Source organism: Canis lupus, chromosome 14 (genome assembly GCF_011100685.1).
Source record: "Canis lupus familiaris isolate Mischka breed German Shepherd chromosome 14, alternate assembly UU_Cfam_GSD_1.0, whole genome shotgun sequence".
NCBI classification, from domain to species: Eukaryota; Metazoa; Chordata; class Mammalia; order Carnivora; family Canidae; genus Canis; species Canis lupus.
In genome coordinates this window covers 5,720,663-5,744,326 of record NC_049235.1, presented here as the reverse complement: position 1 = coordinate 5,744,326, position 23,664 = coordinate 5,720,663, and the positions used below count along the sequence as shown (strand labels likewise).

Here is a 23,664-nt window from a genome sequence, read left to right as displayed (position 1 = left end):
TATATTATTATTATTTTATAAGTACATATAAGTAAGTATAAGTAATATAATACTTTTATAAGTATTATATATATACATATATATAAACATTGAACATTTAAAATTTATAACATAGCCTATGTGTGTATTTATAATTTACTTATGTGAAATAATATGTTTCTTTGAAAGAGAGGGAGAGAGGAGAATCTTGAGCAATCTTGAGCTCCAAGCCAGGACAGAGCCCCAATGCCGGGCTCAATTTCATGACCTGAGCTGAAACTGAGATGCTTAACTGACTGAGCCACCCAGGCACCCCCTGATATGAAATAATTATTAAAATGTAACAATCAGTAGTATCCTCAGAGTCCTATATTTTCATATATTAAAGTGCTTGCTCATGGAAATACTATCTTTTATGTTAAAATATTTTAAGTACATCAGTAGTCTGCTTTTGTGATATTAAGAAATGTTTTATTTTGTGGGTTTTTTAAAAAGACTTATATTAAGTTACATTTTTTTAAGATTTTAAAAATTTTTTATTTATTTATGATAGTCACAGAGAGAGAGAGAGAGAGAGAGAGGCAGAGACATAGGCAGAGGGAGAAGCAGGCTCCATGCTCTGGGAGCCCGACGTGGGACTCGATCCCGGGTCTCCAGGATCGCGCCCTGGGCCAAAGGCAGGCGCTAAACCGCTGCGTCACCCAGGGATACCCCAAGTTACATTTTTAAATTATATTACAATACAGCTTTTTCTTTTTTCTAACCAACAGCTAAATTTAGAGGCTCCGTCTTATGTCACAGATGACCCTTGTTGGTACAAAAAAGTTTATATGTTGGGGGCCTATGGAGACTTCTTGGCCTTCAAACCTTATTTACAAAGTTTTTGTCAATTGTTTTTTAATGTCCCTCATATTAGCTTGCCAGCAATAAGCAAAAATAAGGCTGGGACCGTGTCAAAAAATTCACTGGCCCACAGTCATCCTTTTTTTCAGCAGAGTTTACTCAATAGTGTTTCCCATTCAGCTACTGTGCCAGCCAGCGGAAACAGCTAGTTGTTGTCTGAAACGAAGAATAATTGGAAACATGGTTCCTGTTTCTTTTCCTGCAAGTAACAATTCATCCATTTAACATTCTTTCGGTGCTCTTGAATTCTGTGCGAGACAGCGTTGTGTTCACTGTTCAGTTGAGGCCAATCTGAGAAATGTTAACCTTCTATTCCTGCCGCTGACCCTCCCACTGGGAAGTAGTGACGACCATCTGATGGCCTGGCGCCTCCACTTAGTCAGTGACATGCGGCGCCAGCAGCTTTGTGTAGGTAAATGGACATCATGCTGGAAAATGCCAGGCGGGGAGAGATAATAATAATTATAAAAGATAAAATTTCTAGCTATTATGATCCCAACTCTATAGATAAAGAAACAAAACCCAGAGAAGGTTAAGTAACTTGCCCAAGGTCACTCTGCCAGCAAACTGTAGAACAGAGCGTCTAGTTCCAGCACCTTTCTTCTGTACCCTGTACCACAAGAGCTTCCATCCTTTATGGCCAAGTACATTGTTGGTTTTGTAAATAATCCATATACCTATAAAAAGATTGCAGATCTCTTTTATGTAAAGTATAAAGTTTATACCATCTACGAATCACACACATAAATTCATATGTTCATGCATGTGTAATTAGCTTATATTATTATAGTCTTCTATATTCTTTTTTAAATTATTTTTTAAAGATTTAATTTATTTATTTGACAGAGAGGTAGCAAAAGAGCAAAAGCAGGGGGAGCAGCAGAGCAAGAGAGAGAAGCAGGATTCCCCCCCCCCCCCCCCCCCATGAGCAGGGAACCTAATGCAGGGCTCTATCCCAGGACCCTGGGATCATGATCTGAGCTGAAGGCAGATGTTTAATCGACTGAGCCACCCAGGCGCCCCTAAAGTTTCCTACATTCTTCCTTATTTTTTATTTCGTATTCTACCAAATTCTGAAAGAGCTGAATTAAAAGCTACTACTACAGTTGTCATTTCATCAAATTCTACATGTCTTTCTAGTGGGTTTTTTTTCCTTTTAAAACTCTCTAAAAAAACAAAAACAAAAACTCTCTAGTGGTTTTGACTTTTAAAATTTTTGTGCTAGGGACTATATTTTTTTGTGATATTGAAACTCTATGTTTCTATATTTATATTGCATAACATCATTGAGCTGATACAATGTTTCTCATACACACACAGAAATTGAGCTGGCTGTGTATAAAATGATATCAAGACAATAGTGGCTTGGATAAATAGAAATGTATTTTTCTCAAATATAAAACATATCAGGTGGTAAAAACTGAGGGCTGGAATAGTGGCTCCATGGTCATCTGGAATGCAAGCTCCACTTGTCTTCCTGCTCTGCTACGTTTTGTGATAGTTATGAAAGAGGAAAAAAGAAAGCAGAAAGGAGTAGCTTCCTGCTTAATTAGATATCAGTGGGCCAACCCACTGACTTCTGCTTGCCACTTCTTGTCTACCCCTAATTGTACAAGAGGATGGGAAAATTAATTTGGTTTTATCTGTACACATTGCTGTACCAAATTAAATTGAGGTTTTGTTAGCAAGGGTGAAGAGGGATGGGCATGGACGGCATAGGCATCTAGCACTCTCTGCCAGTGTGCCCTGCATCATTCCAAACTCATGTTCCTATTCAACGTTTTTGGTCTTGAATTTAATATTAATATTATCACTCCTGGTTTTGGATTTGCCTGACATATATCTACTCGATCATTTATTTTCAGACTTTCTTTGTCACTTTATTTGAAGTGAATCTCTTGTACATGGCTTATTTTTGTTTTTCAACCCAGTCTGAAAGTCTGTCTTTTGAAAGGGAAATTCGACTCATGCAAGTTTTTACAGTAATGGATATATTTATTTTTATTCTTTTTCTTTTTATTACTTATAATGCTCCATTGTTTTTTCCTTTCTTCCCCCTTGCCTTAGTTTTCCTGACTTGATCATATTTTAAAAGTTTTTTCCCTTCCCTCTGTTAAGTTGAAAGTTTTCACCTGAAAGTGCTTAGTTCTCTTAAATACTTAAAACAATTTTTTTTTCTGACTGAATAACCATATCCCTGTATCTCAGATATTCATTGTGAATATACTGGAGAAGAAATGAATTTATTTCTTCAAAAGTAAAGTAAGATCATTGGCACCATGTAATAACTAAGGAAGTTTGTTTTCCTCACTCCAACATCACACGTAGATAGCAATGAATTCAAGCAGAGCTGGAAATGAGCCCTGTTTCAACTGAACGCCACTCCTGTGCGTAGCACTTTCCAGATTCCTTTCAGAGTCTAATTATTGAAGGAAAAAGGAAAGCTATTATCCAGGATTTTGAAAGTCCACAAGGGAATGAATTATGATAAGTATTCATCCTTACATTTCTCCAGTCTTTACTGAATGCAAAACAAGTTCTCGTGAGTGATAAAGCAAACAACAGTCAGGACTGCAATACACTCTGTGGCTTGCTATTCTCATTGCATTGGTTTTGATCTGGGTGTTATATTATATATTGGCAAATTGAATTTAAATAAAATATTTTATAAATAAATAAATAAAGTCTTAAATGGAAGGCTTGAGTTCTACAACGTTTGTTATTGTTCTATAAGGAACTTGCATATGAAATTTAGCTTTAGATTACGTGGTGAAATTATTAAGCCTTTTTTGATACTTTTACCATTTCATAAATATATTACCTCTAAAAGGTAAGGTTTTTTTCCTCTAGTCTGGCTTCAAATTGTACCTTCTGCTTCTTGCCACAGCACTATGCTTATTCCCAAGAGCAACCAAGGATCTTAAAATTCATCGAATGGTATGAGTGTTACCATCTCGGTGGGAATTTTACTGTTTTACCATGGAGAACAATGTAAAAGAAGAAACCAAAGTTTTGTTAAAGCTATATAACTTCTACCCAACTTCATCATTCTAACTTCCTTCTTTAAAAATTATTATTATTTTAGATTCCCTAGGGGTATGATTTGGCTACACCTTGGTATACATTTTGATGAAACTATACATTTGATTAGAACTATAATTCTATACAGCAAACTATCTGTACTCTGCAAACAATTGTACATATCTATCTAATAAATATTACATACAAGAAACTCTCAGCCTTGAAACATGTGGGTTATAATATTTGTCTTGAGGCTCTCTCTTTCTTTAGGACCAAGAATGGAATGACCCCTCATTCTGCCACTCGCTATTATATCATTGGGGCAAAGAGACAAAGACTCAGTTCTGTTATTAGAAGTGACTCTTTTCTCATTATCACTGTTTTTCTACAACATTTTAGTAAAAGGGAGCAAGGCACTATGTCATAGGTAGAGAATAATTAATAAATTAATTAATTTAAAATCTTCCACCTCCTTCTCTTCCTCTAGAATGGGCTATGTAAGAAGCTAGCCGCGCTTCAGCCTCAAGAGAAGAGAGAGAGATACGAGAATGAGAAAGAAAAGTGACAAAAACACAATTATTTTAGGAAACACATATAAATAAATATGTTATGCTATTTGAATGTTAAAATTTATCGGCACGTAGCATGTGTTTAATTTTACTGACTACTAATACTAATTAAAAATGAGGATTCACAAGATTGGCCATATATTGAAGTTGGATGACAGGTCCATAAGGATGGGTTCATTTTTACTCTTCTTCTACCTTTGGGTATGTTTGAAACTTTCCATAATAAGTTTTGAAAAGAAAAGAAATGAGTTTTTTGAAAACTGTTCTGGATCAATTAATTCTGAAAACCAGATTCCTCTTCTCATGCCCCATATAAAGGACATCATAAATATGTTCATTAATGGAGTTCACAGTTGGTTTGGCTGGATTCAGTATAGCAACAAAATGCTTCGACCCTGTGTATTCTTCCTGCAGTTGATACTCTGTGATCGAACTTGGAAAACAATAGGCTCATCCAGCTTTCAAGAGGAACTGAAAATACTGAAATCGAATATTTCAGTAATAGCTGACAATACTTCCCAGAAAGAAGCCATCAGTTCTGTAGTTACTTTTTCTTTCATGTTACATGAACGAAGAGTATTAGATGAGGAACGAGAAATCTACATAAGCTAATCTCTAAAACATACAACTTTTTTTTTTTTTTACAACTTTTTTTTAATCTCTTGGTAGCTTCATTTTTTTTTCTGAGTTAAGTGAGGGAAAAAAAAAAAAAAAACCTGTGACTAAATTTTATACCTTACAGAAGCATTTGAGGAATGACCATGTTTGAAAGAAGAGTTTTCTAATGGATTGGATAGAATTCTGTTACTACAGAGAGGCTGCCTTCTCTGCTAAGAACAAGTAGAAAATAAAGACGATAAATAAGTGAACTGTCCTAAAAGTCTGTTTCATAGTGTCATGCCTTTGTAAAATTTCTCATACAAGGTGCCACTTCTTCATTTTCTTCTTAGCTGGCCTGGGCTTAAGGCAGCGATCTGCCACTCTCACGTATTTAGTGTGTGCAAGAATATAGAAATATATATAATCCTTGCCTAAGGTACAGTCTGAGTGGGCATATGTGACACAAGAAAGGCTCTGGAACTCTGGTAAGTTACAAATGCATTGGTCTCCAGGAGGCCTGTGTGATAGATGTGACCATGGCATGCTTGGTGACTTTTTGTCTTGGTTTGCTTAGATTTCAACCAAACTTTAACTATAGGGTGTAATGCACTAGGGGACATTCTACATGGTATCAGGAAGATGTGGAGTGGCTTTGCCACTCAGATAAAATTAAATGCTGAGAAACAAAACCCCTAAAGAACTGGATATAGGGAAGAATGGAAGATGATATTCTATCATTACCAATCAATCAGATATTTACTAAATGCCTCTTTTGATATTTTTCACATTTTAGTAGCTAGCAAATCTTGGTTTACAAAATACTTTCACATACATTATCGTAGCTGATCCTTCCAATGAGTTGTTGAGGTAAGTGAGGCAATCTTAGGATGAAGAAATTTCATCTCAGAGATTTAAATGCTTCCTGAAGATCTGATACCAGCTAGATGGGGCAGGGGGCACAGAAATGACACAGGTCTCCAGACACTGCCCTGTGGTTATTCCCTGTTGACCGCCCAGTATTATGCTTCTCTATTCTGTGTTTGGTCCTGTGAGGGACTGAAAAGAAATAACACCCTGATCCTTGCCCTCACTGAGTTTATGATCTAGATGGGAAAACATAAGTTTTATAGAAGAAAGCAAGCAGAGAATTAAGCATTAAACTGTATGAAATGGGGATCCCTGGGTGGCGCAGCGGTTTGGCGCCTGCCTTTGGCCCGGGGCGTGATCCTGGAGACCCGGGATTGACTCCCACATCGGGCTCCCGGTGCATGGAGCCTGCTTCTCCCTCTGCCTGTGTCTCTGCCTCTCTCTCTCTCTCTCTCTCTCTCTCTCTGTGACTATCATGAATAAATAAATAAAATCTTTAAAAAAAAATAAATAAACTGTATGAAATGGGCTATCAATACAATAACAGTTGGGTTGCTTTAATTGGAAAATAAGGTGAGATAAATTCTACCCAAGCACTGAAATATGCATTTTAGGTGCCCAAGAATACTGGTCAACGAAATGTTTCTCAAGTCTTCCAGCCAGGCAATACATGCTTTCCTGGAGGAGTCCCATGATTGATTCTTAACTGGGAGGAAAGCCTGTAGAGGAGAAAGGAGAAGACAATATCTTTTCATTTACTATCTTGTACTTGCAGGTACAATCTTGCACAGCTCTCCAGTGACACATGGTTGCTTGCGAGAGCCAATTTTTAAATTGTTGAATTCTTACTAGCCTCTGTTGAGCCTCCAACTGAAAACTAGAAGTTTGTGATAGCTAGTCCTGGCCCTGGCACATCTTTGTTAGATCCTCTAGGCCATCAGTGGAGGCTACGAAGCAAAGTGCCTCTTTGCCTCCTCCTATTCACCTAATTGCAAAGGGAGAAAAATGGAAGAGTCAAAAATTTTTAAGAAAACTGCCTGGAGGCAGAAGAATGGGCACATTTGTTCTACACTCAGAGGAACCATGGGCTTCAAAGGTCTGCGGGGACTCTGTGATCACTTTTATTTCCTGATGTTCCAATGCTCAAACCTAAAAATTTCCAAACCCATTTTTGTTTCAGAAGCAAAATTCTACTGGAAATATCTGTTCTTTCTTTTTCAGCAGAGCAAACCTGTCCTCAGAGACGGCTGCAGGCCAGTCACTGTCTCTCCCTGTCTGTGTCTCCCCCCGCTGAGTAGCATATTACCTGGGTAACTCCATGGGGACTTCCAAAGCCATCAGTGAGTGACCAGTAGCAGTCCTTTAAAATAATGCACACGGTTATCCAGCCAGGCTTACCGGCATTATGGACATGTCTTTTTCAAAGTGCTAATTTGCTTAAGTATTGCAAATTATTCCTTTGGAGGAGGCCAGCATGGATAGATCTCCTAAACCATCCTGCTTGCCACAGGTGAAGAGTCAAAACAGCAGTCACATGGCAGAGCAGTGCTGGAGTCATTCCCCAAGCAGTGATGCATGCCCACCTGAGAGGAGGAGAGGGCATGGGAGAAATCAACTTCGAGTCGGAATACAACCGTAATGTGTGCACATGTGAGGGTATGCTTTGGGGGCACTATCAACATTTCCACCAACACTGAGCCCTTGAGAACAAATGTGAACACAATCTGCTTGACTCCTAAGCCCAAGCACATAACTGCTACCACTGGACCACCCATGCCTTCAAAGGTGCAGCCATTGCATTGTATTTTTCAGGAGTGGCATGGATTTATGCTGAGTCATTTAAGCTTTCATTTCACCAGTGGCTATGAAAATGGATTCTAGAACTAGCTCTGTCGCATACTAGCTATGTGACCTTACGGGCAAGTTAGTTAAAAAAAACTCTCTGTGCCTTCAAGTCCCCATGTTAGAGCATCACCCAGCACATAATATGCACTGTATATGTCTGCTATTTTCATTCATTTGGTCGTCTCATATTAACATAAAATCTCTGCTCTGGACACTGCTACATGTTGAGATATAAACACAAATATGATATGGTATGTGCCCTCAGTGGGCTTACACTCTATATTAGAGCCTTGGGTTTCATTTATCTTCTTTACCTAGCACAACAGAGGTACTCAATAAATGTTTTTGAATGTGTGATTGGATTGGGGAAATGGGCAAGGATACCAATCATTTCAGTTAAATGACTACTTCACAATGCCTGCCGCAAAGTAAGAGCCTGGCACCCTATAAGAATTATTAGCTATTTTAATTATTAATTTGGTGGAATAAATGCTGAGACTTTGTGTGTGGACTGAAGGGTGAGGGTGAGGAGGTGGAGGTGCACTCAGGGAAGTCTTCCAAGAGGCAGTATCACTGAGCTTCGTTTTGATCAGTGAGTGGGTGTTAGCCAGTAAGAGAGGAGGGCTAAGTGTGCTCTAGGCAGAAGGAACATTGTGTGCAGAACTAGAGAGCCGTGAAATAGCACAATACATTCAGGGAACTCCGAGTAGGCAAGTACGACCAGAGGCCCATCTTCTTTGTGACATACAGGGTGCGTTTGTTAAATGAGTATTTGAGATTAGAGGCTGGGAAATGAAACTAAACAAATGAGACATCGCTTGTGTCACCCTGGCCTTTAGCATTGACTAAATAACCAGTCACAGACTAAGTGGCTGGGGAATTTTGTGTTGTTCAGTGTAGTACTTGCCCTGGTACAAATGCTGTTCATCTCCATACAGCACTGCTCTGTAGTCAGCCCCTCTTGTCTTCTAATTGAGGAAGTAAATTGACTTAATTTATCTGTTTTTCAAAAATGATTGAGCTGAATTACAATAAAGTTGATGGGATCATAGTATAGATGAAGATGTTTTTGCATAGTAACATAGATTCTCTAGATCAAGGGTTAGCAAACTATGGCCTGAGGGCCAAATCCTATCCACTTGCTTGTTTTTGTAATTAAGTTTTTTTGGAACACAGCCATGCCCATTTGTTTACATGTAGTCTAGAGCCGATTTAGCACTATTTAACAGCAGCACTGTGACAGAAACTCTATGGCCTGCATGGCGTAAAATATTTACGAGCTGGCTCTTTACAGAAAACATTTGCCAATCTTGCTCTAGGGTCATCTCTTCGTATTTGATGTTAAGTAGAAATCACCTAATATGTAAGACAGAAGATTGAGTTGGTTTAGAACCAACATGGCAAACAATAGGTTATTAAATTTTTTAAATTCCCTGCCAAGAAGAGAGAGCATTACAAATATGTTAGCCATAAAGAGTTCAATAAATATGTATAAATGAATAAACACAGATTCTGTGATTAGCCTTCAGATTTGACTCTGAACTCCTGGCAACAGGAGGAGGAAATAAAAGAAAGGAATTGGTCACCCCTATCGGTTACCTATTGCTTCATAACAAACCACTTTGAAATGTAATGGTTTAAAACAACTACTATGTACCATTTCTTATGAGACCGTGAGTTGGTTGAGTGTTTTTACTAATCCAGGTTGGGGCCAGCTGATCTTGGTGGGCTTGCTCATGCTCTTGTGAGCTAACATTGTATGTTAGCCCTGGGATGGCTGGTCAGGGATGGCCTCAGCCAGGACGGTTCATCTCTACTCCACGTGATCGCTCATTCTCCAGCAGATTAGCTTGGGCTTAGGCAAGTAGCCATGGTGGGTTCTAAGAAAGTAGGTAGAAGAACACACTTGAGGCTTGGGCTTGGAACTGGTATACTGTTACTTCTGTTGCATTCTAGTGGCCAAAGCAAGTTACAGTCCAGCCTAAATTCAAGGAGCCAGGGAACAGACTCCAACCCTTAGTGTGAATTACTGAAAAGTCATGTTGCAAGGGGTAGAGAAACAGGAGGGAGAGAATTGGAGCCATGATTGAAGTCAATCAAACAGCATCTAGACCAGCATATACTCCAACCATATTTTTTTTTAAAGTCATCTCTGCAGTCTAAGGTGGAAAAGAATAGTCATTATACGTTTATTCAGCCCCACCCTCAGGTATGAATCATCAGTGTCTTCAACTAAGAGGACTGGTATCTTCTAGTTAGTGACAGATGCAGAGGAAGAGTGGAAAGAAGACTGTCAGAAATATGGTACATATCATATGAGACCCAGACCCATGTTATTATTTTTTTTATTTTAAGAAGATTTTATTTATTTATTTATTTATTTATTTATTTATTTATTTATTTATGAGAGACACAGAAAGAGTTAGAGGCAGAGACACAGACAGAGGGAGAAGCAGAAGAAGAGGGGGCAGCCCGGGTGGCGCAGTGGTTTGGCACCTGCCTTTGGCCCAGGGCGTGATCCTGGAGACCTGGGATTGAATCCCATGTCGGGCTGCCAGTGCATGGAGCCTGCTTCTCCCTCTGCCTATGTCTCTGCCTCTCTCTCTCTCTCTCTGTGACTATCATAAATAAATAAAAATTAAAAAAATAAAATCGGTCATTGTATTCAAAGATGGCATTGCTATCTATGGATATGGATCTGATCAAAACTACAGATAGGGAATAAATATTCTTTTTTAAGAACTCACCAGTCATATGTTGATAACTTTTTTTTAATTGCTGGAATATCTTCATTACTACCAAACTTGCCTCAATAAATAATAAGTATAAATAGCAACAGTGGATGTCAGAAATCCTTAACTGTTCTTTTCCTGGTATCATGGGTTGTCAGTAAGAAGAGAGTAAACATAGGTAGCTCTTGCTCCTTATAGTCATGTAGAATCCCCTAAAAATCAAAACAAACAATTAAAGACAAAATCAAAATTGCCAAACCACCCAGACAAGCCCCACAACCTAGGTTTGAGAACATTCTTTCTGGTCTAGAGCCAGTCAGGGTGTTTAGCCTTGTTCTCAAGAAGCCAATGGCCTTGCATGTGATCTTCTGTTGACTTGCCATCATCAGACTTCTGTGGTAGCAGCAGTAGTGCATGGAGAGGAACATAGCAGGATTTAAGGAACTATTGGATGCCTGTTGATTCAGACATTGGGACCAGCTATGAATGGAAATGTATGTCAATTTAGATAGAGTGAAAAGGAACCAGAGTGCTATTACTGAAGAGGTGGAGAGGAGCCCTTCAGGATGCTTGCAAATGACTCGCTTCTGGGAGGGTTGAGGGGAGGTAGGGCTGTCTCAGGAAGAACAAATGAAGCTTCCAAAATTTGGGTTTGGGAAATCAGAAGTTAACCTTGGGCAGATCACATAAAGGTTAAGTGATATAACATATATAATATACCTGGCACAGTACTTAGGAAGGTAGACCTCAATAAACGTTGGTTTCTTTCCTCTCTTTGCATCTACAAACCCACCTTAGGGATTTCTTAAAAAACAAAAAACCTGCCAGCCAGTTGCCATTGGAAAGATGTCAAATATGATAAGCTGCTGATAGGTGGTAATGATCAACAAAATTCACACTCAGGTGGATGGAGCAGGGCATGTCACCTCTCCCGCCCCTCTCTTTATCACAGCTTGGAGGCAGCACAAAGACATTCCTTCCTTCCTGCAGAGGAAGTGTGTGTGTTCTCTCAGACCTACCTTGGCATTCCTTGATGTCTTGGAGAAGCAGATGACCCTGGCTGAGCAAGACAGTCAGCAGAACAGCAGCCCTTGATGCTGCAATTGGAAATTTCCATTCTTTGCTTGCAGCTCTGAAAAAAAAAAAAAAAAATCTAAAGAGCCCAGTAGCTGGGAAATTTCCACGATGGAAAATTTTAACATATTCTTTAGCTCTAAACTATGCAGGTTTATGGAGACTATTTTTTTTTCTTTTGGTAATTTCCTTCTTTAACAATAATTTATGAACATGGTAACACTCCAGCTGTGGGAATAAAGAGGGCAAGATGACTTGCAGGAGAATGGGTATGGTTGGCTGGTTGTAGGCTGGGCTCTATACACATTTGACCACCCAAACCATTGAAATGCAGATCAGTACAAGACCCACTGGTTGGGAACATATCCAAAATAGAGATGGTTTGCTCTGGAGCACTGCAGAGAAATCTGTGTAGAGACTGAAAGTAGAAAATGGATAGATACAGCTTTGGAACAGGAGATGGTGAGTTGTATTGCTGCAAAAAGAATCTCAGGCGGATTCCTTAGACCATTGCTTCTTAAACATAAACATGCATATAAATCATCTGGGAATCTTGTTAAGATGCAGATTCTGATTGGTAGCTCTGGGGTGGGGCCTGAGACTCTGTTTCTAACTGGCTCCCAGGTGATGCTGAGGCTGCCCTTTTGAGGACCTGGCTGTGAGTAACCAGATGATAAACAACATAAACAAACCTCATCACTGTGAGGTCAGCGTGCCTTCAACAGCAAAACACAGTCAAAGGGCAGCCAGAGGTGAGCTCCCTTGGGGTTGTTTTCTTAGGTTATGAAGCTAGGGTCTAAGAGTAGACCTAAATACCTTCTGGAAAGATGCTTCATGCAAGTCTGAATATAATGGGTCTTTTGAAATGTTGGGATTCAAGAAGTTACCAGAAGCCTGCCTTCTCAGCATGCTGGAGTTGATGGCTTCTAGAAGGCAACACCTTTCCAGAGAAGCCCCAATAACAAAGTGGTGAGGATGCCTATGCTGAACCTGTCTCCTGAGTGATTCCTAGCATTGTGGCATATAGTGGCATGGGTGAGACACCAGTGGACCAGCTCCAGTTATTGAGGGAAGACTGTTGGCCAGAATGGTGTAAAGGGGAAATGGAATCTGGAAAATAAATTACTTCCATCTCAGCCAGAATATCTGTGTCATGTTTACTGAAATAAAATAAAAAAGAAATTGGAAAAATTTCCATTTTCTTAACAGCTAGCTCACCTCTGTGCTACCTATTTTACTGAGAGAGAGATAGAGAGAGATAAAAATCTGTGGCATCTTTATTCCCAATGTTACCTCCAACTGATCTGTAATGTATCTGCTATGTGTATCTTCAAAGCAACGTTTGTCCTATTTTTTGTTTTCCATTCAATTGAGCTTTGGATAGGTTATTATTACGTTTCAAATTAAAGTATACAGAGGAACATACGGGAAAAAAGAAGGGAGATTTCCAGAATGAAAATGTGATGTTGAAATCAGAGTATAGTAAGTGTGGAATGAATTTGATAATATAAGTTTTAAATATATATTAAAAGTAACTATCCTGGGTATCTTGGCTATCCCGGCATCTACATAGTATTTAGAAATTCTAAGTGGCTTACATTTGGATGATTTAGGGATTTGGACTTCTAGAGATTGGTTGAAATGTTTTTCAAAGATCTTCACTGTGGGGTTAAGGCATGATTTGGCATTGAAATAAATTTCCTGATTCCTTAAATACAAGTCTCGATTAGCTGTTACTGCCCTGAGAACCATCTGACAATCTATAGCCAAATAGAATTTGATTGATTTACAGTCACATCTACTTAATAATAAACTAATAATTATAATAAAATTAAGCATAATTGAGTGCTTTCAACAGGTGAGACATTTCATCTTTACAACGAGCTTATCAGATAGGTACCACTATTATACAGATGAGAGAATAGGATATAGAGAGCTTAAGTGAACTGTATGGGACCTGTATATTATGGCCTCACAGGGAATAACCTCCTCTGGCCAGCCCCACTTACTCTAGTGCTTTCTCCAAGTACCACAGCTATATCTCAGCTTCAGTCCCCTTGTCACAGACAGATGGATCGACACTCCTCAAGTTTAACAACTTCACAGAGCTTGATTCAAATACTGAATGTGTTGTTAGTTGCTTACAGCTGCTATTTCTCTAGCCGTGCAGTAAGTCCAGGCAAACTCTTTTGAAGAGCTCATTAAAACTGCTAAAATAAAGTCTTAGAAGCAGGTGCATTCATTAGCTGAAATGCAGACGATTATGTTAATATCGCATTCAGGTGACAAATTTAAAGCCATCAAAATCATGGAGGATAAAAGGATTTTCAAAGCTAAAGTTAACTTCTTCCTTTGTAGGGCTCTTTGCTCCGTTAAGCATGTGACTGCCTTTGCAGCTGTCAACATGGGGACCTCCAGTGTTACCTCACAAAAATAAAGCCATGTTTGCAGTATCATAGTTCCTTTACAATTTCTTGCATCTCTATTCAGGAAAAGAGAGGTAAGGAGTTGCCTACAATCCTAGTGCTTGGTTTTAAATAGGAAATTTGGCACCTCATTTAAAATCTATTGTCAGATTAGGTCCGAGGGTAGAGGAGACACATTTAAAAGAATGGTTAAAAATATGTAGACATTGATTCCAGGTTTGGATCAGATGGACCAACAGCTCTTCCAGAAAACAATCTTTCTGCTTTTTCCTCAAAGAGTACTGAGCATGAAATACATATGTGATGATACATTAAGTATTTAGGAGACAATATGTCACAATGGAAACAATAGTTACTCTAGGATGATTTCTATTTTCTTTATTTTTGTATTCTCAAATTTTCTACAATGAATATGTATCATTGTATGAAGTTAAAAATAGTTAAAAACTTATGGAGCAATTAGCCTCTCCACATCCAGTTATTTTTGCCTATAACACTGGGTTACTATTTAATTACCCAGCATATGGGAGATGGATGAGATGTTTCTCCAAAGTTCTTTCTTCTCAAACCTAGGATGTCTGTGGAAACATTGATCCTTCCTTTCAGAAGAAAATATAAGGAAACTAGGGCTAGGTATCCAGCTACTTATTTAAAAAATCAGAAAAATGCTTAAAGATGTTTGCATCATTCCTCAGCATCTCAATCAAGTGGGCATTCATCAAAATGAATTCATCTGCCACTTGAAAAGGGAATGACTGAGCAACCTTTTAAGGACAGGTTAATATTATTTTTAATTTTCTGAGCTATATATTCTGGCAAACCTTTTTAAGCCAACACTCAACACATTCATTTTTTTTTTCAAATAAAAAAAAAGCTACAATAACTGTATTATTGATTGCAAAATATAAATAATGAAGCTGCTATAGATTTGACCCCATCTACTGATAGAGCATGTTTACATAATATGTATGTGTGTGTGTGTTTGGCTAAACGGCTTAAAATTAACAAACTGAAAGCCTGTTGGTACAACATAATAGTCCTATTTTTACCTCCTGTCCTTTTCAAATCTTTTTCTATCTATCCCTTATACTTTTTTTTTTTTTCACAACTCAAAAGACCATTGACCTCGTTTTAAATGAAAAGCAGTATAGAAAACAGGAAAGATCTCCTTGGGATGGGAATGAGTAAGCATATATATTACTTCTACATACATGTATGCATACATGCCCCTTTCGTGGTCAAGAGTGGTCTAGCTGAAGCCCTGCTCCAACCTGCCGTAAGTCTCATTGGTTGGGACCCAGAGTGTAGGTAACTGCTTCCACTGCTGGACAGCTCCAACTCTCCCATCCACTCCATTTCATCACAGAAGCTGTGGGTTCAAGGCAAAGTGAGGAAGGTGGCCAGAAAACATATCTATCCTTCTGATATGGAGCATCACTGCCATAGGATTAGAAGGTAAACTTCAGAACACAGAATTTATTTATTTTTATTTTATTTTATTCAATTTGCCAACATATTGTATAATGCCCAATGCTCATCTCATTATGTGCCTTACTTAATACATGTCACCCAGTCACCCTATCTCCTCCTCCACCTCCCCTTCTTCAACCCTTTTGTTTGTTTCCCAGAGTTAGGAGTCTCTCATGGTTTGTCTTCCTCTTTAATTTTTCCCCACTCAGTTTACCCCTTTCCTTACGGACCTTTCACTATTTCTTATACTCCACATATGAGTGACACTATACGATAATTGTCCTTCTCCGATGGACTTATTTCACTCAGCATAATACCCTCCAGTTCCAACCATGTCAATGTAAATTGTGGGTATTCATCTCTTCTGATGGCTGAGTAATATTCCATTTTATACATAGACCACATCTTCTTTATCCATTCATCTGTCAAAGAACATCGGAGCTCCTTCCAGAGTTTGGCTATTGTGGACATTGCTGCTGTGAACATTGGAGTGCAGGTGTCTCAGCATTTCACTACATCTGTATCTTTGGGGTAAATACCCTGTAGAGCAATTGCTGAGTCACAGGGCTCTATTTTTAACTTCTTGAGGAACCTCCACACAGTTTTCCAGAGTGGCTGCACCAGTTCACATTCCCACCAACAGTGCAGGAGGGTTCCCCATTCTCCACATCCTCTCCACATTTGTTGTTTCCTGTCTTGTGAATTTTAGCCATTCTCACTGGTGTAAAGTGGTATCTCATTGTGGTTTTGATTCAGAGCACAGAATTTAAAGATGAAAGGAACTTGAGAGGTTACATTAGTCAAGTTTTCTTTTAATGTCTTTTCTAAAGCATACTTGATAGTCATCCAGTCTGACCTTGAAATTTTCCAATGACGAAAAATGTCCTACTTTTTAAAGCTTATATACTGACAGATGGGTAGATAGAACACAAACAGCATTATACCAAAATGCAAAAAAAAAAAAAAAAGTTATTCCTAATCTGATACCCTTTAGGAAACCAACTATTTTTGAATTTCTGTGGCTAATCCAGGATCCCCCAGATTCAAGCAAATACTACCATTTAGGATCCATGAGAAATATGAAGAGGCTGAACCATTTGGCTTAAAGACACTTTGGAGTTATTATTAGTCAATGGTGTCCATCACACCATGAGAGTCAGACCCGGAAAAGGAAAATTGTGTAAAGAATTTGTAAGCCTCACTACCACACTATTTCCCAAGTCTCTCCCAAATCCTTCCCCCTTCGGTCACTCTGACACCTGTACAACAAAGGAAAATTTCTGAGATTATTTTATCCAGGGATATTTCCAACACTTAGAAATACCATCTACATTGAGCAATGTGTTCCAAGTTACCTAAAGTGTACATATGGCAGTATTCCTTTCAAAGGAAATTGAAGAGTTTAGCAGTATTATGAAACAACTAGATGTGATAACACAAAGAACAAAAATAACAAAAGAAGATCTTTCAAAGATAGTGTGCCCTGTGGAAACAGTTTGATATCCTGCCTTTCCACATTGGTTCTAAGGAGATTCTTTCAAGATGAGCTTAAAATGAAAGTGGTTTACCCAAAGATTATGAAAGCACTAATTCAAGGGGCTGCATGTCCTCCCTGCCACCTGTTTATTGCAGCACTATTTACAATAGCCAAGATATGGAAGCAGTTCAGTGTCCATTGATTGATGAATGGAGAAAGAAGATATGATATCTATATACAATGGAATATTATTCAGCCATGAAAGAATGAAATCTTGCCACTTGTAACAACGTGGATGAAGTTAGAGGGTATTATGCTAAGCGAAATAAATCAGCCAGAGAAAGACAGATACCATATGATTTCACTCATGTGAGGAATCTAAGAAACAAAACAGATGAGCAAAGGGAAACAGGAGAGAGAGAGAGAGAGAGAGAGAGAGAAATCAAGAGCAGATTCAACTACAGAGAACTGAAGGTTGCCAAAAGGGAGGGGATGGGTGAAATAAGTGCTGGGGATTGAGTAGTCTACTTGTCATGAAGAGCACAGGGTAATGGATGGAAGTGTTGAATCACTATATCCTACACCTGAAACTAATATAGCAGTGTATGTTAACCAGCTGGAATTAAAATAAAAACCTTGAAAATTAATTAATTAAAAATTCGGTCCTAAAAAAAATGAAAGTGGTGTTGAGTTTGGGGAAGCAAATTCAGAAAATCAATTAGCTAGTAGGATAAAACTACAATTTGGCTAAATAAATAGAATAGAGACATTTTAAAAATGATTATTATTTTAATGAATTGTAAGAAAAACTATTGAAAAAAATTCAAACAACACAAAAGACTGTAAGGAAGAAAAAAAAATAAACTCCCCACATTTCTTGTGGATCCTAAAGGGTTTTATTTACTTGAGAGTGGGGGATCCTGGATCAGTAACAGAAATTCAAAAATAGTTGATTTTTTAAAGGGTAGCAGGATTAGGAATAACTCCCTTTTTTTTTATGTTTTGCATTGTGGTGTAATACTGTTTGTGTTCCATCTACCCATCTACCACCTAAATATAACCATCACAGATTTTATGGGAATATCATTCCAGACATGGAGATAAGAGATATTTTAGAATTTTAAAGAGATTTGCATTCAGGCAATGAAGGAAGGATGGTCTTATTGATGATGGTCTAAAGAAACCCCAAACCTAAATTTTTATCATAATGTCTATTTCATTTGAAAGTGATGAAAGAAAGTGAAGGGAAAAAGAATCCTTAGTCCATTAGCAATTGTAAGAAGATGAGTTTAATTGAAAATAGCAGAAGTTTTTATTTTTGTCTACATATCCATGATCTAACTCTTGATTGAGCTGCATCAAAAACATATTACAATAAGATATGTTTCCATAGTGTTTTCCAATTTACGGTCAATGTTATACTGAGTCTCTTGGCCATATGAAATAAGCAGGGTTGATATTTAGCTGGTACCTATTAGTTTGGCCATTCCAGTTGTTTATGGCCAACTGTCCATTCTGCCTACTTGGACATCTTTTTTGATTGACCAATACCACAGCTGTGTCAGTTATTATATGCCACATTGAGGTCTATTTTTACAGGTGATGTCTTTTTTCTGAACATACCAAATACTTCTGTGAGCCAAAATTTATTCTTTTCATTTTCTAGCATTTGATATTTTTTTAAAATGTGTCACTTTTAATCTTATTCATTCATCAGTCAACTTATCCCATAAGATTCCTTCTCTTGCAGAGGTGAAATAATTTTTATTTGTTTAATTGTTTCTTTATGGAAAGTAGAATTAAATTTCCCCACTTGGCTCCTAAACATACCTTATTAAAGTCACTTTTGGAAAAAGACTTAACTGGGAATTTTCAAACTTGAAGGAAATTTTACTTCTTTTATGTTGCAAATATCAGAGACATAGTGGTCTCCATTATCTGTGTTAAATTCAGGGAACATTGATACTGATTATCCAAATGGCAGATTATCCCAGTTCTTTCTATTTAAAATTTTAGTGGTAGCTCTCTCCTCCTACTTATATTTGACTAATGTTAATACAAAATTAGATGCCATTTCCTGACTTACTCACCAACCTACCTTGAGAAGATGCAGGTCAAATAGGTGGAAGAAGAAAGACAATATTTCCTTGGTAACTCACACAATCACAATAGAAGGTAATTGCTTAATCAAAAGTACAGATTTTTCTGAGCAATAATAGCTCTGTTTATTTTATAAACACTAGAACATTAGACCACCTGATAATTTTTCTGGAAAAAAAGTGTAAATTAATTTAGAAAACTGAATCTTATTTTTCTATGGACATATTCTGATTTATTTTTTTAAGATTTTATTTATTTATTCATGAGAGACACACAGAGAGAGAGAGAGAGAGAGAGAGAGAGAGGCAGAGACACAGGCAGTGGGAGAAGCAGGCTCCATGTAGGGAGCCTGATGTGGGACTTGATCCCGGGACTCCAGGATCAGGCCCTGGGCCGAAGGCACATATTCTAATTTAAAGATATAGTTTCATTTTACTTGATCCTTAATTGAGAGTGGCAGTTAACCATTCTCTTATGGTGTTTTATGCATATCAAGCAACAGTTACAAAGCCTATGCTGCTGCTACTTGTTTTTACTTTTATTGTATGTAAGCAGCAGAACCGGGAAGCCTGGGTGGCTCAGTGGTTGAGTGTCTGCTTTTGGCTTAGGGCATGATTCTGGGATTGAGTCCCACATCGGGCTCCCTACAGGGAGCCTGCTTCTCCCTCTGCCTATGTCTCTACCTCTCTCTGTGTTTCTCATGAATAAATAAATAAAATCTTAAAAAAAAAAAAAAAAAGGCAGCAGAACCCACATTTTGTGTAAAGCAGTTAAGGCCACACCTCAAAATACTTCTTCCATTCTTTGGTATCTCTTCAAATTGTATAAATCTTTTGCCTTTTATAAAATACTTCTTCCTTCTTCCCCAAATTCATTAGGTGGCCACCTCAGTTTTTTGATGTTTGAAATGTCATACTTCTTTAATATTCACTAATTAGGCACATTAGGGAAAGGACCAACTTGAATTAGTGAAAATTTGGAATGCTATTATATTATTAAAAATTCATGTTTTATCCCTTTATGGTACAATATGCCACTCAAGCAATCCATAGTGAAGTATTTCCAAGAAGAAAGGCTACTGCCAGGACTGCTTTATAGATAAGAGTCTTCAAAAATGTGCACCGTAAGCTTTAAGCAAAAGAGTGTGGCAAGGATATCTAAATGTGTTGAGTTCACATTCACTGAGCAGTTGCTGTATGTTTGGCATCACGCTAGAAAACTTTTGTCCCCTTGAGTTAACAATTCATTCTAAATTGTCACTCATTTTGCCTAACACTTTATCTCATGCTCTGTTTAATACCTGTCTAAATGTGCTCATTTATTCAAAAGATTTCTAACAGTTATAATGAGTTAGGCACAGGCGCAAATTCAGAATGACTGGGATGAAGGTCATTTACCATGCACACTAACACCAGCCAATCAACCAGCAAGCCCTTTGTTCTAGGCGCTGTGGCTAGTTAAGGGCTTCTCAACCTTGGCACTGATGACATTTCAGACCAGATAATTCTTTGTTGTGGGGGGCTACCATGTGCATTGAACAATGTTGAGAAGGCATCCTTTGCTTCTTTCCATTAGATGCCAGTGGCACCCCCACTTCTAGTTCTGATAATCCAAATATCTCCACATATTGGAGTAGAGGAGACAAAATTGCCCCTGGAGGAGAACCATTGAGAGTATATACAACACACCTTCTTTATTAGATTATAAAGACTTTGAAGGCAGAGACCCAATCTGATTGATCACTTTACCACCCCCTCCCCACCAGTTAAATTTAATTTCTGGAACAGAAATGCTTCTTTTGGGATCCCTGGGTGGCGCAGCGGTTTGGCGCCTGCCTTTGGCCCAGGGCGCGATCCTGGAGACCCGGGATCGAATCCCACATCGGGCTCCCTGTGCATGGAGCCTGCTTCTCCCTCTGCCTGTGTCTCTGCCTATCTCTCTCTCTCTCTCTCTCTCTCTCTGTGACTATCATGAATAAATAAATTAAAAAAAAAAAAAGAAATGCTTCTTTTCCTTTTTTTAAATTTTTATTTTAAATATTTTTATTTATTTATTTGAGAAAGAGAGCACACAAGAAGGAGGAAGGGACAGTGGAAGAGGGAGAAGCAGACTCCCCCCTGAGCAGGGAGCCCAACACAGGGCTTGATCTCAGGACTCCAAGATCATGACCTGAGTAGAAGACAGATGCTTAACAGACTAAGCCACCCAGATGCCCCCACAGGAATGCTTCTTGATGAATGTTCTGGAAAGAACAAAATATCTCTGGAGTAAGTACCTATACCATTGTCAGAGCATTTTTGTAAACCTGGAAGATGAGTCAGGTAACCAGAGTAAATTCTAACTAATTTTTACAATTTGAATAATCAGTCCTATTCAGATTGTATATCCACTTGGCTGAAGGTCTACATTTGTATAGGACTTTAATGTGTCTGAAGCATATTTCACATAATGGCATTTGATCCAGGTACAAGGATAATTACTGTGGCCACCTCTGTTTATAATTTAAGCTCTCAAATCCCAGAGCCATATTCTTCAGGCAGGAGTGGGAGGCATTTTGATTTCAGTGGCATTGCCTTTGGTTATTAAAAGGAACTCTTAAGGTTGGTTTAATAATGTTAAATTTAAAGTTTAGGATTCTCTTTTACCATGTTAGAAGTAGAACATCCAAAAGGTTCTCCAGTGATCTGAGTGATTCTGGTTTACTCAGGTTCCTGGAAATTGCCAGAGGGCTTTAAGGGAGGAGGGAAATAAAGAGTGAGGAAATTTTCCCTGTGGGCAATTGGAGAAAACAAAAATATTTTTGTGCTGTGGAGACTTCTCAGGAAAGGAGGGTTGGCCAGCAGACGCATCTGCGCAAGGGGAATTTCCACATTTGGGAAAACATGGTCATAATTAATGACTTAGGAAAGCCAAGAAAATGGACCATGTTGGAAAAATATGATTTTCAATGGCCAAGTTATTGTCAACTGATTGAGCCAGAAAATTGGATTGTTTTAGGAAGAGATTTTTAATTGTGAATATTTGCCTACAGGTCCTTCCTTTTGTAGATCTATTAAGTACCCTGTTCTTGCCTGAGGAATCAGCTTTCCATAGCCAGACCCACTCTCTCTGTCCCTCCCTCCCTTGAGGGAGTGTTTGCGCTAGACTTCTGGCCTGGACATTGGGCCTTTTGCTTTGAACACGATGCTCTGGACTATCCAGCGGGGCTATTAGCATCCATTAGAATAGCGATGATTATCCAGGATTCTTGGACAAGGGCGGAAGGATGACATTGCATGATCCTGATGTGGCCATCGTTTATTGAAGACTCCAATGTCCTAGGCCCTGTACTGAGAACATTGAAAAACTATCCTTGCTTAGATGTGGGGAAACAGAGACTCAGGAAATTTAAGTAATTTGCCTACAGTCATATAGCTTTAACTACCGAGCTATACCTCTCTTCCTGTATATAAAGTCTACTCCCTAAATTGGAATGTTCTCACCTTGTATACAACCTCTCACTTACTTTACTTCCTCCTATCTTCCCCAAATCACTTTTTTTTTTTTTTATGATAGTCACAGAGAGAGAGAGAGAGAGAGAGGCAGAGACACAGGCAGAGGGAGAAGCAGGCTCCATGCACCGGGAGCCCAACGTGGGATTCGATCCCGGGTCTCCAGGATCGCGCCCTGGGCCAAAGACAGGCGCTAAACCGCAGCGCCACCCAGGGATCCCCCAAATCACTCTTTTTAAACTACATCTGGTCTTGGAGTTGTGCTCAGCAGAGAACTCCACGCATGATTCTGAAGAGGAGAAATCTGGGTTAGCAGGCTCAGCAGCGTCTCTGTTTACCCAGGGAATGATTATGTGGTCAGAATGTTCTTGCCCCACTTTTTGGCTTTCTCTTATCTCAGTGATCCATTTTATTAAAGCAGGTACGATCATCTTTTGCTTCTTCTCTCATAACGTTCTCAGTGTCAGAATACAGCTTGATGCATTTCAACAAATTTGCCAAGGTAGAGGTCAAGTTTTTCAGAGAGAGAACTATAGCTAAGAAAAAAAATCCCTCTATTTGATATGTAGATGTGGTATCCAATAAAATATCTATAAAATGTCAGACATTGTTTTGTGAAGTGAAAAAATTACAGATTAAATCATGGCCCCCTGAAGCAACAGTTGTATACTCTAAACTCATCAGAGATGGCTTCTAAGCTAGCCCTGTCCTGTCATTGCAATGAACATGAGAAAACAGACCTAACTAGGATTAAGTCTAATTGTCCTGGATTGAACCTCAATGTGTGTTGCAATTAATTTAAAAAATCATAGCATCTTGGGATGCCTAGGTGGCTTAGTGGTTGAGCATCTGCCTTCAGCTCAGGGCGTGATCCTGGAGTCCCGGAATCGAGTCCCACACTGGGCTTCCCACAGGGAGCCTGCTTCTCCCTCTGCCTGTGTCTCTGCCTCTCTCTGTATGTCTCTCATGAATAAATAAATAAAATCTTTTTAAAAATCTTAGCATCTTGAAAATAATTTAGCATACTTCTTTTCTGGTTGAACTTAAAACATATTAATTAAATCTTATTAACATTTGTTTTCTGAGTAATTCTAGGACATAGCCAGACAT

General features: G+C 38.5%; 1 protein-coding gene and 2 long non-coding RNA genes across 5 annotated transcripts in view; 2 read left to right on the top strand and 1 right to left on the bottom strand.

The window, feature by feature from the left end:
• MKLN1 (muskelin 1) overlaps positions 1-23,664 on the top strand; it is a 328,108-nt gene that overhangs the window by 49,090 nt on the left and 255,354 nt on the right. The window lies entirely within an intron of this gene.
• On the bottom strand, positions 676-12,221 carry LOC111098724. Of its 2 annotated transcripts, none has more exons than XR_005369292.1 (6): positions 11,942-12,221; positions 11,536-11,648; positions 10,532-10,728; positions 9,442-9,664; positions 7,246-7,522; positions 676-1,559 (listed from the first exon to the last, which is right to left on the bottom strand). It is a non-coding gene; the product is annotated as an uncharacterized LOC111098724 (long non-coding RNA). The 2 variants fall into 2 exon arrangements; XR_005369293.1 differs by having other exon boundaries at positions 12,034-12,221.
• The window catches only part of LOC111098725, a 26,126-nt gene continuing 14,316 nt past the window's right edge, over positions 11,855-23,664 (top strand). The window contains exons 1-2 of the long non-coding RNA XR_005369297.1: positions 11,855-12,559; positions 13,949-14,090. This is a non-coding gene — a long non-coding RNA (uncharacterized LOC111098725). The remainder of the gene's footprint in view (positions 12,560-13,948; positions 14,091-23,664) is intronic.